Consider the following 16,288-nt stretch of genomic DNA (forward strand, 5'->3'; position numbering starts at 1 on the left):
AAAACATCAGGGAACCTCCGCCATGTTTGACTGTAGGGACCGTGTTCTTTTCTTTCAATGCCTCTTTTTTTTCTGTACACTCTATGTTGATGCTTTTTCCCAAAAAGCTCTACTTTTGTCTCATCTGACCAGAGAACATTCTTCCAAAACGTTTTAGGCTTTCTCAGGTAAGTTTTGGCAAACTCCAGCCTGGCTTTTTTATGTCTCGGGGGAAGAAGTGGGGTCTTCCTGGTTATCCTACCATACAGTCCCTTTTCATTCAGACGCCGACGGATAGTACGGGTTGACACTGTTGTACCCTCGGACTGCAGGGCAGCTTAAACTTGTTTGGATGTTAGTCGAGGTTCTTTATCCACCATCCGCACAATCTTTCATTGAAATCTCTCGTCAATTTTTCTTTTCCGTCCACATCTAGGGAGGTTAGCCACAGTGCCATGGGCTTTAAACTTCTTGATGACACTGCGCACGGAAGACACAGGAACATTCAGGTCTTTGGAGATGGACTTGTAGCCTTGAGATTGCTCATGCTTCCTCACAATTTGGTTTCTCAAGTCCTCAGACAGTTCTTTGGTCTTCTTTCTTTTCTCCATGCTCAATGTGGTACACACAAGGACACAGGACAGAGGTTGAGTCAACTTTAATCCATGTTAACTGGCTGCAAGTGTGATTTAGTTATTGCCAACACCTGTTAGGTGCCACAGGTAAGTTACAGGTGCTGTTAATTACACGAATTAGAGAAGCATCACATGATTTTTCAAACAGTGCCAATACTTTTGTCCACCCCCTTTTTTAGGTTTGGTGTGGAATTATATCCAATTTGGCTTTAGGACAATTCTTTTTGTGTTTTTTCATTGAAGACAAATTAAATGAACAGAATAATACCAAAGAATTTGTGATTGCAATCATTTTCAGGAAGAAACTGAGTATTATCTGACAGAATTGCATGGGTGCCAATACTTTTGGCCACCACTGTATATTACAAATATAAGGACAGGATGATTACTAGCTAGACTCAGGTATTAAGGGTATGGGGTCCACATATCACAATAAGGGCAGGGGGAATGAGTCACCTGAAAGTGCTAGTGCATGGATAATTGTTGGTATATATTAGATATATGTGTAGTACAACTGAATTTATACTACCAATGCATCGACAGCACCTGACACTAAGTAAAACCTGCTATGATTCCTGCACGGTGGCATAACAGAGTAACACAATGTGTCTATACAAAAACCATGAAAACGAAATATCCAGGTAGCACATTCTTATCCACATCTTCCCCTATGGGACGCCAGACCGCAGCTCCAACACGCATTTCGAAATGTGTGCCATATAACTCCATGGCACTGTTGTTTGTATGAGGCCTAAAAGTAGTAAATACAGTGGATACGGAAAGTATTCAGACCCCTTTAAATTTTTCACTCTTTGTTTGATTGCAGTCATTTGGTAAATTCTAAAAAGTAAATTTTTTTCTCATTAAAATACTCTCTGTACCCCATCTTGACTGAAAAAAACCCCAGAAATGTAGAAATTTTTGCAAATTTATTAAAAACGAAAAACTGAAATATCACATGGTCATAAGTATTCAGACCCTTTACTCAGTATTGAGTAGAAGCACCCTTTTGAGCTAGTACAGTCATGAGTCTTCTTGGGAATGGATGGTGAACGTTTGTGGACAGCCCTTTTCAGGTCTCTCCAGAGATGCTCAATTGGGTTTATGTCACGGCTCTGGCTGGGTCAGTCAAGAATAGCCACAGAGTTGTTCTGAAGCCACTCCGTTGTTATTTTAGCTGTGTGCTTAGGGTCATTGTCTTGTTGGAAGGTGAACCTTCGGCCAAGTCTGAGGTCCAGGACACCCTGGAAGAGGTTTTCATCCAGGATATCTCTGTACTTGGCCGCATTCATGTTTCCTTCAGTTGCAATCAGTCGCCCTGTCCCTGCAGCTGAAAAACACCCCCATAGCATGATGCTGCCACCACCATGTTTCACTGTTGGGATTGTATTGGGCAGGTGATGAGTAGTGCCTGGTTTTCTCCCCACATACCGCTTAGAATTATCACCAAAAAGTTCTATCTTCATCTCATCAGACCAGAGAATCTTATTTCTCATAGTCTGGGATTCCTTCATGTGTTTTTGAGCAAACTCTATGCGGGCTTTCATATATCTTGCACTGAGGAGAGGCTTCTGTCGGGACACTCTGCCATAAAGGCCCAACTGGTGGAGGGCTGCAGTGATAGTTGACTTTGTGGAACTTTCTCACATCTCCCTACTGTATCTCTGGAGCTCAGCCACAGTGATCTTGGGGGGGTTCTTCTTAACCTCTCTCACCAAAGCTCTTCTCCCACGATTGCTCACTTTGGCTGGACGGCCAGGTCTAGGAAGACTTCTGGTGGTCCCAAACTTCTTTCATTTAAGGATTATGGAGGCCACTGTGCTCTTATGAACCTTGAGTAATGCAGAAATTCTTTTGTAACCTTGGCCAGATCTTTTCCTTGCCACAATTCTGTCTCTGAGCTCCTTGGGCAGTTCCTTTGAGCTCATAATTCTCATTTGGTCTGACATGCACTGTGAGCTGTGAGGGCTGATATAGACAGGTGTGTGCCTTTCCAAATCAAGTCCTAAACACAGCTGGACTCCAATGAAGGAGTAGAACCATCTCAAGGAGGATCATAAGGAAATGGAGAGCATGTGACTTAAATATGAGTGTCTGAGCAAAGAGTCTGAATACTTATGACCATGTGATATTTCAGTTTTTCTTTTTCAATAAATTTGCAAAAATTTCTACATTTCTGTTTTTTTCATTCAAGATGGGGTGCAGCGTGTACTTTAATGAGAAAAAAATGAACTTTTTAGAATTTACCAAATGGCTGCAATGAAACAAAGAGTGAAAAATTTAAAGGGGTCTGAATACTTTCCGTACCCACTGTATGTTACTGAAGGTTTTTAGGCCAAAATAATTTAAAATAGTCTAGAATAGTGTACTGTCAGTTTCTGGCCATTGTTATACACAGTTGTCATTTTCAATTGCTACGTTCTTGCAACACATGAATTGGTGGTTTCTGAAAGTTAAATGTCCACATTCATGTAAAACACATGTTTATAAAATTTCTGATGCCAAATATTTCACAGGGGGAATTTACAGTTACGAGAAACACTGGTATTTTGAACCAGATTACTGTAAGGTTTATCTTTCACATCACAAAATCTTGGCAAAAGAAAGAATTAAAACAATCTAGAGAAGAAAATGAAACATACAAACAAGTGTTCCACTTAGCAGTCTAAACTGTTATGCTGGTGATATGAATTATACACTAGTCAGAAATATCACAAATTTGGCATTAGGTACTGTAATAGTTCTTTATCTTTGTCTCCCTATACCATGATGTTAGAGGCCTTACTTTTTGTGTTATAAGTTTTTAGGCAGCATCCACAGATGTTGGCGCACTGCAACCGCATAGCAAAACTACACTCCATGTATTGCTAATTTTGTGGCATGTACAGGTGAAATTTATAACAAATTACATTAATTTTTAACGTTTTAAGGATGAAACTTAAAACTTAAAGGCATGTTTATTGCGTTTTTTCTTTTTATCAAGTTCCGAAAACTAAATTTTATATTTTTCCATTGATGTTGCCATATACAGTATCTCATAAAAGTGAGTACACCCCTCACATCTTTGTAAATATTTTATTATATCTTTTCATGTGACAACACTGAAGATATGACACTTTGATACAATGTAAAGTAATAAGTGTACAGCTTGTATAACAGTGTAAATTTGATAAGCCCTCTAAATAACTCAACACACAGCCATTAATGTCTAAACCGCTGGTAACAAAAGTGAGTACACCCCTAAGTGAAAATGGCCAAATATTGCCCAATTAGCCATTTTCTCTCCTCGGTGTCATATGACTCATTAGTGTTACAAGGTCTCAGGTGTGAATGGGGAGCAGGTGTGATAAATTAGCTGTTGCTCTCAGGTTTTTTCATTCTGGTCATTTGAAGTTCAACATGGTGTCTCATGACAAAGAACTCTCTGAGGATCTGAAAAAAAGAATTGTTGCTCTACATAAAGATGGCCTATATTAGAAGACCTGTTAGAAGAGGGCACAGTATTGCACACATTTATAATGGTAACTAGTGTTGAGCCACCCCCATAGTGTTCGAGTTCGGTTCGGTTCGTCGAACACCCGTGTGTTCGCCAAACTGTTCGTCGAACTGTTCGTCGAACTCCTTCGAACACCGTTAAAACCAATGGCAGGCAAACAAAAACACATAGAAACACATAGAAAACACCTTCAAAGGTGTCCAAAAGCTGACAAACTGCTCAGAAGACATAACTAACACATGGAAAAGTGACAAGTACATATAGTCATGCGAAAATAAAAGAGGTGGAGGAGTAAAAGGAGGGGGAGACACAGATATAGGCATGTCATGCCCTTCTAAAATCCAAAAAGTGAGAAGCCGACACGGCCAGTCCGCTCCTGCCCGTGCCACCTCCGTGTCGCCGGGTTTGTGCCAGAGCCGCGGTGAACCCTGATGGCCAGCTCCCCTCTCCCAATACTGGTGCCTGTCCGCTGGTGGGTCGAGCGAGCCCCCCTGTGGTGGAGGCAGCTCTAAGCTTTTTAATTTAAATTGTCTCTCTAATTTGAATGAATACACTTTAAATCCATTTACAAGGATCTATTGGAGGGCAAGTCTCATGCCAGCAGCCGCGTAATTCCAGCTCCAGTAGCGTCCACTAAAGCTGCTGCAGTTAAAAAGCTTTTATAAGGATCGAGCTTGGCTGTCCACCGCAAGGCATCCTACTGCCAGTCCCAGCCCCTATGCCTTGGGGTGCCTCCTGATGCTCTTCACTGAGTATCCCATGGTCCCGAAGCATTTCCTTTGAAAAAATTAAGTGTCTAAACTACAGGTGGTGTAGCTTGCTTAACAGCCGGGATAATCCGCTGACTAGCAGACACTGCTACTAGGCACAAAGTATTTCCTGGGCTAGATGCAGTTAAAAATTTGTAATTAGATACTCTCGTTGGATGCTGAGACAGCATTCCATAGAGTCTCCTGGCACGCCATATATGATTCTCTTAAAAAGCTTGGGGTAGGGGTCTAGGGGACCCTTTTATAGCCAAAATCACGGCCCTGTATCACAATACGTCACCTAGGCTGAAGATAAATGGAACTGTAGCACCCTGAGGGCTCGGTTGCTACAGAGGTATTGCACCTCACCCAGAGGTGTGATATCTCACTCTCAGGTAAGGATGGAGTGTGGATCAGGACCCGACACCTGCATGCATTACACCACATTGCCGTGGGGCAGGGCGACCAATATGCCTCTGAGATGGGCACGACAGTCCCTGTCCCTGGCTGGAGTGGGGGGAGGGAACACTGAGGAAGGGGAACCCTGTAGTGCAGGAGCAGGGAGGAAGCAGTTCCTGGGTGCATTGAGAAGGGAGTATAAAAGGTGGGCACCATCTTAGTTCAGTGCAGAGAAGTCTGAGCAGAAGTGGCAGGGAGCAGGGGCTCTGCATGAGCTCTGCTCCGGAGGCGGGCCTAGTAACAGAGGCCCAGGCCTGGAAGAGGGAGAAGGAAGGAAGAGGAGCGGAGAAGGCTCCAGGAACGAGGAATGAAGGGATCCCAGGGGTGCGGATGGGCGAGTCGCCACCGCACGCCCGAATCCACCTGCGTGGAGGGGTCAGGCCAAAGGGGGAGACCGGTCCCCGAAACTAGTGGAGGCAGGAAACGACCCTCAGCTAGAAACCGGAGGCTGTGACATTTTATGTGGCGCAGCCCCTCGCTACACCCGCTAGGAAGGCACCACATAGGGTCAGGGAAACTGGCGCCAAGTTTACCAAGAGGAGGCCCGAGGCAGCCGGACAGAAGGGTTGGTAAGAAAGGCCAGACAAAGGACACACAAAGGGGGTCCTGTGAAGCGCTCCAAAGTTATCTGGGAGTTGTCTGAGCCCCTCACCTGGTGAGCACAGTACGACGTGGGCAGCCGTTACCTGCAGACGTGGTCTGGATAATAAGAACTGTGAGTAAAGGCCCTGGACTGCATCACTGACTCCGTGTCGTTACTGCTGCTGCCCTGCACCATCACCCCCATCCTCCGCATACACTGCCCTGAGGCTATACTCCTCCCGTGGGGAGTTATGCTACGCTCTGCTGCACCCACAACACCAGCCTCAGCGGTCTGCCCTGCAGCGGCGGTTCACTCTGACCGCAATCCACGGGTGGCGTAGTCGGACATTTAAACATCAAAACCACATAAATAGTTCCGCCACTGGTTTGACCACCCTGAGCCACGGAACCGGGTCGCCGCCACGAAGACTACAACCACCAGCATCCACCAAAAAGGGTCCGGCTCCGGGTGTCCCAAGGCCCAGGGGGTGCATCAGAACATTTTCATCACCTTTCACAATCACCAATGGGACAAGGCAGGGATGTCCTCTGTCCCCTCTCTTATACATCCTAGTGACGGAGCACCTGCTCTCATCAATTCGCCATAACCCCAATATTAGGTGGATTGAGGTGGGAGGCACCGAGTACAAGTGCTCTCTATTTGCTGATGATGTCCTAGTATATATCACTCAATCACATATATCCATCCATGCTGTTATGGCTGAAATAGATCACTTTGTTACATGGTCAAATTTTAAAATCAATGCAGCGAAGTCTGAGGCCCTCGATGTCTCCCTCCCCAAATCCATATAGGATTCCATCCAGTCCAACTTTCCCTTTGCCTGGCCCTCACAGGGTATCAAATACTTAGGAATTCCTATTCATAGAGACCTCTCCCATCTATGTTATCTTAATTTTGGGCCCTTTATTGAACAACTCCATACAGACCACGGTTGGCAAGTTAGAACTGTAAGATTCACTACGTGAACCACTGGTGTTTTGTGGAAAAGCACATGTACACTGCGTTCCAAATTATTATGCAAAAAGTGTTTAGGAGTGATAAGGGAAGAATTTGTTTGTTTGTCAGTTAAACTCATTGATGGTGATGTGTGTCAGGGCTCTTTATATCACTGTAAGCAATTGCAGACACCTGTGCTAATTAGTTTGGCAGGTGTGTCCAATGAAAGGCAAGACTACTTAAGAAGGCTGTCTCACATTATTAAGCAGCCTACATTTTCTGCCAAAATGGGAAAGAAAAAGGATGTGTCGGCTGCTGAGAAGCAACAAATTGTGGAGTGTTTAGGTCAAGGCATGACTACAATCAACATTGTGCGATGATCAGGATGAAGTGTCTTGGCAATCAAGAAGTATGTAGCTGATTCACAGTACACATGTGTGCGTGCTGATAAGGGCAAATTGAGGACTCTTTCCTACAGGCAATTACGTCAGGTTGAAAGAGCAGCGGCAAAAAAGCCTTGTCATAGCAGCAGACAAGTTTTTGAAGCTGCTTGTGCCTCCAACGTCCCCCGAACAACAAGATGCAGGGTCCTTCAGAGGTTTGCAGCTGTGCATACGCCATCCTGTCGACCTCCTCTATCCACTTCACACAAGCAGAAACGGCTCCAGTGGGCCAAACATTACATGAAGACTGATTTCAAAACTGTTTTGTTCACGGATGAGTGCCGTGCAGCGCTCGATGGTCCAGATGGATGGAGTGGAGGATGGCTGGTTGATGGACACCCCACGCAAACACGGCTACAGCGCCAACAAGGAGGAGGTGGAGTAATGTTTTGGGCTGGAATCATGGGGAGAAAGATTGTCGGCCCCTTTAGGATCCCTGAAGGCGCTAAAGATGAACTCCATAATGTATGTGGATTTTCTCAAACAGCACTTCCTGCCATGGTTCAAGAAGAAGAACCGTGTATTTCACAGCAAGATCATTTTTCTGCATGATAATGCACCATCTCATGCTGCACATAAAACATCTGCATCTCTGGCTGATATGGGCATAAAAGGGGACAAACTTATGGTGTGACCCCCATGCTCCCCTGACCTGTACCCCATTCAGAACCTTTGGAGCATCATTAAAAGGAGTGTCTATGATGGCGGGAGGCAGTTCACATCTAAGCAACAGCTCTGGGAGGGTATTCTGTCCTCATGCAAAACAATTGAAGCAGAAACCATCCAAAACCTGACAAATTCAATGGACGAGAGAGTTCAGAAGCTCCTTTCGAACAAGGGGTCCTATGTGAAAATGTAACATCACCTAGAATAAAGTTTTGAGTTGAAAACTGTTTGATTTCAGTTTCTAACAACCTGCTAATGCTTATAATTTCAAAAATGACCATTTTTTGGTCTTTATTAAAATGAAAAGGTTGATCGAAAAGTTTGGGGGATCTAAGAGTGTGGCAACCCAGTAGTCATGATTACTTCGAATTCTGACAATATGAGGGTCATGCTGCAGGTAGTGCAGCAAGAAGGCACTTATGTGTCTTGCGCATCTCGGAGCCCCAAAATTATTTTCCGGGCTAGATGCAGCTAAAAATTATTATTAATTTTAAATCTGGTGAAGCTTTAGTATAGATGGCTCAATAGGATCAGTGCTGCACACTGCTACAAAGCCCAAATTATTTTCCAGCCAAGATACAGATAAACATGATTAGTAATTTGAAAGCTTAAAACGGTTGGTAGGGTGATTTTAACCAATCATCAAGCTTTTACTCTCCCCAGGATGACACAGGGGTAGAAAAGTCGTTTTGGATCCATGATTTGTTCATCTTTATGAACGTGAGTCTGTCTACATTATCAGTGGAGAGCCGCGTGCGCTTATCTGTCAGCACACCACCAGCAGTGCTGAACACACGTTCAGACAGAACGCTGGCTGCGGGGCATGACAAGATCTCCAAGGCGTAAGTGGCTAGCTCCGACCTTTTATCCAGATTGGAAGCCCAAAAAGAGCAAGGGTCCAGTGACATAGTCGTGGCTTCAATGTTTACTTGGAGATACTCCTGTACCATCGTCTCTAGGCGTTGACTATGTGTCAGACTTCTTGTCTCCTGTGGCCTTGCAAAGGATGGGCTAAAAAAGTGGTGAAATGATTCCGCAAAATTGATGTTACCAGCAGATACTGTGGTTCTGTTACGGTTTGAGTGCTGAACACTTGACGGTCCCACGGTTGGCAAGTTGGAACTGTGAGATTCACTACGTGCACCACTGGTATTTTGTGGAAAAGCACATGTAAGATTCTGCAACAGTCTCTGCTGATACTCCTGCATGCGTGCATCCCTTTCTATGGCAGGAATAATTTCTGCAAATTTACTTTTGTACCGGGGATCTAACAGTGTGGCAACCCAGTAGTCAGGATTATTTCTAATTCTCACAATTCGAGGGTCATGTTGCAGGTAGTGCAGCAAGAAGGCACTCATGTGTGTTGCGCATCCAGGAGCACCAAGTCCCTGTTGTGTTGGTGGCGAGGTAACAATCATGCTTCCTTCCTCTGTCCTCTCCCCCCAACCTCGCACAACAGAAATGTGATCAAGGTCTCCCTCATCTGATGAGTCTTCCATCAGTTCGTCCTCCACTTCTTCCTGGGCTCCTGCACCTTCCTCACTAGTTTGGCTGCTACCATGCGCCCTGGTAAAACCATCTCCCCCACCCTCACATGCCTGCCGCCTTGGTGCTGCCGACCGTCTGGACCTTGCAGATGTTAGCCCTTCCGCATACAACTCCTCCTCCTCTACTTCCTCCACCTCCTCTTGTGCCACCACCTGACTCCGAATTCTGTTTAACATGTGCTCCAGCATGTAAATCACCGGAATAGTCATGCTGATAATGGCATCGTCAGCACTAAACATCTTCGTCGCCATTTCAAAACTGTGCAGAAGGGTGCATAGGTCCCTGATCTGAGACCACTCCTCCAGCGTGATTTGCCCCACCTCTGAATCTCGTTGGCCCAGGCTATACGTCAGAATGTATTGCACCAGGGCTTGTCGGTGCTGCCACAGTCGCTGCAACATGTGCAGAGTTGAATTCCACCGGGTAGGCACATCGCATTTTAGCCGGTGAAGTGGCAGGCCCAACGACTTCTGTAGAGATGTAAGTCGCTGAGCTGCGGGATGCGAACGGCGGAAGTGAGCACACAGCGACCGTGCCCTCTGCAGAAGGCCATCTAGTCTGGGATAGTGGGCTAAAAATTGCTGGACAACCAGGTTCAACACGTGAGCCATACAAGGCACGTGTGTGACATTGCCCCGGCGAAGGGCCGCACCCAGGTTTGCAGCATTGTCGCACACGGCCTTCCCTGGTTTCAGGTCCAGTGGAGACAACCATTCATGAAATTGGTTCTCCAGAGCTGACCACAACTCCTCAGCTGTGTGACTCACATTTCCCAGACATTTCAATGTAAAAACCGCCTGATGACGTTGAGCCCTACTGCCAGCATAGTAAGGAGGTGTGCAGGATCCCTTCTGCGCAGTTAGAAAGCTTGTGGCATGACCAGACAGGCTTTGGGTGCAGGTGGAAGACCGAGAGGAGGTTGAGGAGGCAGAAGCAGTGGAGGAACTTTGACATAAAGAGGATTGACGCACAACTCGTGGGGACGGCAAGACTTGGACAGCAGCCCCTTGTCCTGCTGTCACCATAGTTACCCAGTGCCCAGTCAGCGACATGTAACGCCCCTGTCCATGCCTACTCGTCCAAGTGTCTGTGGTGAAATGCACCCTGTCACACACAGAGTTTCTCAAAGAAGCGGTGATGTTGTGTGCGACATGCTGGTGGAGCGCAGGCACACCTTTCTTTGAGAAGTAGTGCCGACTGGGCATCTGGTACTGGGGTACTGCGACGGACATAAGGTCTCGAAAATCCTCTGTGTCCACCAGGCGGAAAGGCAGCATTTCTGTAGCCAAGAGCTTGCAGATGGTGAAATTCAACCTCTTAGCTTTCTCATGGCTAGGAGGAAATGGTCTTTTACTTGTCCACATCTGAGTGACCGAGGGCTGGCTATTGTGCTTAGACGGGGTTGATAAGGGTGTCCCCGGCAAACTGCCGGTCTGTGAGGAAGATGCAGGCGGACATGTTTGGTTGCCTTGATCCAAAGGTGGTGCTATCGATGTCGGACAGCGCTCAACACCAGCTGGTGTTACCACCTCCAAAGAAAATGATGACCTGCCAATCATGCTGGCTGTTGCGGGTAAAGAGCTGGCAGGTCTGCGCCCCAAAATAGGTGTGACTGCTGTCCCCCCAGTCACAGAGGATGAAGAGGCCGCGGATGCACAAGATATGGCAGACGGTGGTTGGCCCGGCCGGCTAGGCCGCATTGTAGCACACTGAGCTTCCCACTGCAACTTATGCTTCATGTCCATGTGCCGGTTCATGCATGAAGTACTCAAACTATGTATTTTTTGGCCTCTACTTAGCTTTTGCTGACAAATGTTACAGATAACACGAGTTAGGTCATCTTTATCGATCTGAAAAAATGCCCAGGCTATGCAAGGCTTAGCACCCATGTGACCTGAAGAGCCACCACGACTTGTGGTGAGAGGCAGAGTTGTGTTTGAGGATGCAGTTGTTGACGTGCTTCCAGTACTACGTCTCTGTCCAGGAAGGCGCAACCTGACCTCGTCGTCACTAGCATCTTCCTCCACCTCCTCTGCTGACCTCATCTCTTGGCTGACTGTGGGTTGACAGTAAGTGGGATCTCCAACCTCATCATCATCACCCTGTGCGTTATCACACCCGTCGTCCTCAGAGCCAACCTGTTCCTGCCCTGACAAAAAACTAAAGTTGTCGCTCCAATCAGGTATTTGAGTCTTATCATCGTCTTCCTCATTGTCTCCACCAACAGGAGTTACAGTTTGGGAATGAGGGTCTACATTATGGTCAGAACCTTCTGCGTCTGGTCCTGGATCCGACTCATAAAGATTCTGGGCATCAGTGCAGATCATTTCCTCGTCTGGATTCACAGAAGCGCTGGAGTCGACCTCTGATTCCCAGGCTATAGTATGAGTAAACAGCTCTGCAGACTCAACCATCTGTTCTACCTCATACTCAGACGGGCAGCTGGAGATTTGGGAGCTGTGAGGAAGCAAGTGCGATTGGGGTGACACCTTTGAGGACTGGAGTATTTGTGATGTTGAAGTTGATGTGGAGGAGAGCCCACTTAAAGGAGCACTTGATATCCATTGAAGCACCTGCTGTTTTTGTGCCTCATCTGGAATTTGTAGCGATTGGCGTGGCCGTAAGAAAGGGATCTTATCACATTGTCCGCTAAAAGAAGTAGACATTTTAGTTTGGCTGGAAGATGGTCTTTCTTCTGCAGATGTTACTGTTGCTTTAACACCTACCCCACGGACACAACCTTTTTTCCCCTTCCCAACACGCCTATTCCCCTTTCCACCAGCAGCAGGCCTTTTTCCACTCATTTTGGTGGTTAACTAATTCACAACTCTGGAGTTGTTTGCACAAAAAAACAATGGATGGGAACCGAGCAGAGCTGAGTGGCCAAACTGTGGTATTAGGCCAAAACTATTGGCTGGGTTAGATGCAGAAAAAAATTATATTCAATTTGCAACCTGATGGAGGTCTGTATAGATGGATTAATAGAACAAGTCCCACACACAGCTAGAAGCCCAATATTTTTTCAGAGGTAGATGCAGAAAAAAATATATTCAGTTTGCAACCTGATGGAGGTCAGTATAGATGGACTAATACAACAAGTCCCACACACAGCTAGAAGCCCAATATTTTTTCAGAGGTAGATGCAGAAAAAAATATATTCAGTTTGCAACCTGATGGAGGTCTGTATAGATGGATTAATAGAACAAGTCCCACACACAGCTAGAAGCCCAATATTTTTTCAGAGGTAGATGCAGAAAAAAATATATTCAGTTTGCAACCTGATGGAGGTCTGTATAGATGGATTAATAGAACAAGTCCCACACACAGCTAGAAGCCCAATATTTTTTCAGAGGTAGATGCAGAAAAAAATATATTCAGTTTGCAACCTGATGGAGGTCAGTATAGATGGACTAATACAACAAGTTCCACACACAGCTAGAAGCCCAATATTTTTTCAGAGGTAGATGCAGAAAAAAATATATTCAGTTTGCAACCTGATGGAGGTCAGTATAGATGGACTAGTACAACAAGTCCCACACACAGCTAGAAGCCCAATATTTTTTCAGAGGTAGATGCAGAAAAAAATATATTCAGTTTGCAACCTGATGGAGGTCTGTATAGATGGATTAATAGAACAAGTCCCACACACAGCTAGAAGCCCAATATTTTTTCAGAGGTAGATGCAGAAAAAAATATATTCAGTTTGCAACCTGATGGAGGTCTGTATAGATGGATTAATAGAACAAGTCCCACACACAGCTAGAAGCCCAATATTTTTTCAGAAGTAGATGCAGAAAAAAATATATTCAGTTTGCAACCTGATGGAGGTCTGTATAGATGGATTAATAGAACAAGTCCCACACACAGCTAGAAGCCCAATATTTTTTCAGAGGTAGATGCAGAAAAAATATATTCAGTTTGCAACCTGATGGAGGTCTGTATAGATGGATTAATAGAACAAGTCCCACACACAGCTAGAAGCCCAATATTTTTTCAGAGCTAGATGCAGAAAAAAATATATTCAGTTTGCAACCTGATGGAGGTCTGTATAGATGGATTAATAGAACAAGTCCCACACACAGCTAGAAGCCCAATATTTTTTCAGAGGTAGATGCAGAAAAAAATATATTCAGTTTGCAACCTGATGGAGGTCTGTATAGATGGATTAATAGAACAAGTCCCACACACAGCTAGAAGCCCAATATTTTTTCAGAGGTAGATGCAGAAAAAAGTATATTCAGTTTGCAACCTAATGGAGGTCTGTATAGATGGATTAATAGAACAAGTCCCACACACAGCTAGAAGCCCAATATTTTTTCAGAGGTAGATGCAGAAAAAAATATATTCAGTTTGCAACCTGATGGAGGTCTGTATAGATGGATTAATAGAACAAGTCCCACACACAGCTAGAAGCCCAATATTTTTTCAGAGGTAGATGCAGAAAAAAATATATTCAGTTTGCAACCTGATGGAGGTCTGTATAGATGGATTAATAGAACAAGTCCCACACACAGCTAGAAGCCCAATATTTTTTCAGAGGTAGATGCAGAAAAAAATATATTCAGTTTGCAACCTGATGGAGGTCTGTATAGATGGATTAATAGAACAAGTCCCACACACAGCTAGAAGCCCAATATTTTTTCAGAGCTAGATGCAGAAAAAAATTATATTCAATTTGCAACCTGATGGAGGTCAGTATAGATGGACTAATAGAATGATGCTATGCCCAAAAGATTTTACTTCACTAGGTGCAGTAAAAAAATTGGTATTCTATACACAGGTGGTATATCTTGCAACACAGATAGGCTACTCCACTGACTAACACACTCTGCAATAGGCCAAAAAGGATTAGCTTTGCTAGATTCAGCCAAATGCTGTGAAAAAAACTTGCACAGCACTGGCACAGACCTGCCTGGCAAAAACTGATAGGAACTGATGTAACCTAGTCCTGAAAAGGACTCCAATTACAATTAGTCTTTACTCCCACAATCTCTCTATTTAAGAGCACAGACCTGCCTGATAAAAGTCGTAGGAAATGCTGTAACCTAGTCCTTAAAAGGACTGCAATCACAACTATTCCCTACTCCCAAGCTATCTGTAGATTTGTGCGAAAATTGGCTTGAAATTAACAAGGTATAGCGCACACTGCAACAGCGGTGCCGTCTAACACGCAGCTGCAGCAGTGAGAAAATGGTGGCGACGGGGAAAATGGCTGGGTCTTATAGGGCAAGGACATGTGACATACACTGCCAATGACACATGCCCTTGCTTGTGTGAAAAAAAGCACTTCGCTCCGTGTGTGCGCTGCTGATAGGCTGACAGATTGCACCTCCCCACTGCAAATGCGGGAAAGAGAAAAAAAAATGGAGATCTTCATTGTTCCTGCAGAGATCCATCCCCTGCCCCTCCCCCACCCCGCTGTACACTCAAACTGCGTATTAACATTAATTTTCATCATTACTGAGAAAAAATCCAGTTATGATTTTGGTGCACGAACAGTTATCGAACAGCCGAATTTTTCTCAAATTGTTCGTGTTCGCCGAACGGCTTGAACACCGCCCAAAACAGCTCGAATTTGAGATTGGCGAACAGTTCGAGTAGAACAACGCTCATCTCTAATGGTAACCCATATCAAAAATATATAGTAAAAATAGTTGCTAGGGCCCATCATATTACATAGCCCATGGACCTATATTTATGGACCCATCGTTATAACATAGCTAACAGAGGGGGGAGCTAAAGAGCAAGGAAAAATGATCAAAGGGTCACTTAGTATAAAAGTACAAAAGTTTATTGAACAAGTCTCTGAAAAAGATGGAGTAAAGCATTACACAGACATATGTATAAAAACAACAGATCATGTACAACATATACAAGGACAACCTATTTCCATATAATGTATAATTTATAGAATCCGTATACAATTTAGTGGGAAAGGAGAAAACGGATAGGCACACCTCCAGGCTAATCTCTTTGCTACTCCTATAAATACATCACTGGCCAAATCATCATTGCATGTCTTACCTAATAAGGAGAGTGACCACCGTATATACCTGCATATGGACGCGTCCCCCGCCTCGCGTTTCGACGCTAGCCTTTCTCAAGGGGTATGTGTGACTAACTAATACATGCCTTAAATACACTCTAACTCTAATCATGTGTTCAAAACACATGTTCACCAGGGCCCGTGGAAGTGATGCGAATCGAGTCATCATCTCTATGGCAACAGCCCAAAACTACCCAATGAGCCACCGCGACTACCCGGAAGTGACTCAAGGTGCGTCACCGTAGCCAAGGGGACCAGCGGCGTCGGCATCACAGCATAACCGCTGACAAGATGCCAAAAGCCACCGGAGCCATCAGGACGATGATACCCGTGCGTGCAGCTATCGCGGAGCTTCCCCAAAGGGTAGCATGCTGATAACACATCACTATAGATTCCAATTTGACATGGTGACTCATAACATTAATCAAAACAGCACTGATGGATCCATAAAGAGTAACCAAAGATAACATAGCTACATATATATCTCAGCACATATAAAAGAAGCACAATAACCGTCAATGTTATGTGATTAAACAATATATAAAGGTAGGGGACATATATAAATAGATAATATATAAAGGTAGGGGACATATATAAATAGATAATATATAAAGGTGGGGACATATATAAATAGACACATTGCATGGAAACGCCCATGATACCCATCAATGGACATAGCACATATATATATGAATAGGGACAATATCAATGCTTTTTAGTTGTACTA

At 44.7% G+C, this 16,288-nt stretch overlaps 1 protein-coding gene across 1 annotated transcript in view; it reads right to left on the reverse strand.

Moving 5' to 3' along the window:
- The window catches only part of NEDD9 (neural precursor cell expressed, developmentally down-regulated 9), a 152,557-nt gene extending 136,848 nt beyond the window's left edge, over positions 1-15,709 (reverse strand). Inside the window, exon 1 of the mRNA XM_073678774.1 lies at positions 15,540-15,709. The gene's annotated coding sequence lies outside the window, so the exon portion shown is untranslated. The remainder of the gene's footprint in view (positions 1-15,539) is intronic.
- Positions 15,710-16,288: the final 579 nt, after the last annotated feature.

The sequence above is a fragment of the Phyllobates terribilis genome, unplaced genomic scaffold (genome assembly GCF_046119375.1).
Source record: "Phyllobates terribilis strain yellow unplaced genomic scaffold, ASM4611937v1 Scaffold_4__5_contigs__length_816908805, whole genome shotgun sequence".
NCBI lineage: Eukaryota > Metazoa > Chordata > Amphibia > Anura > Dendrobatidae > Phyllobates > Phyllobates terribilis.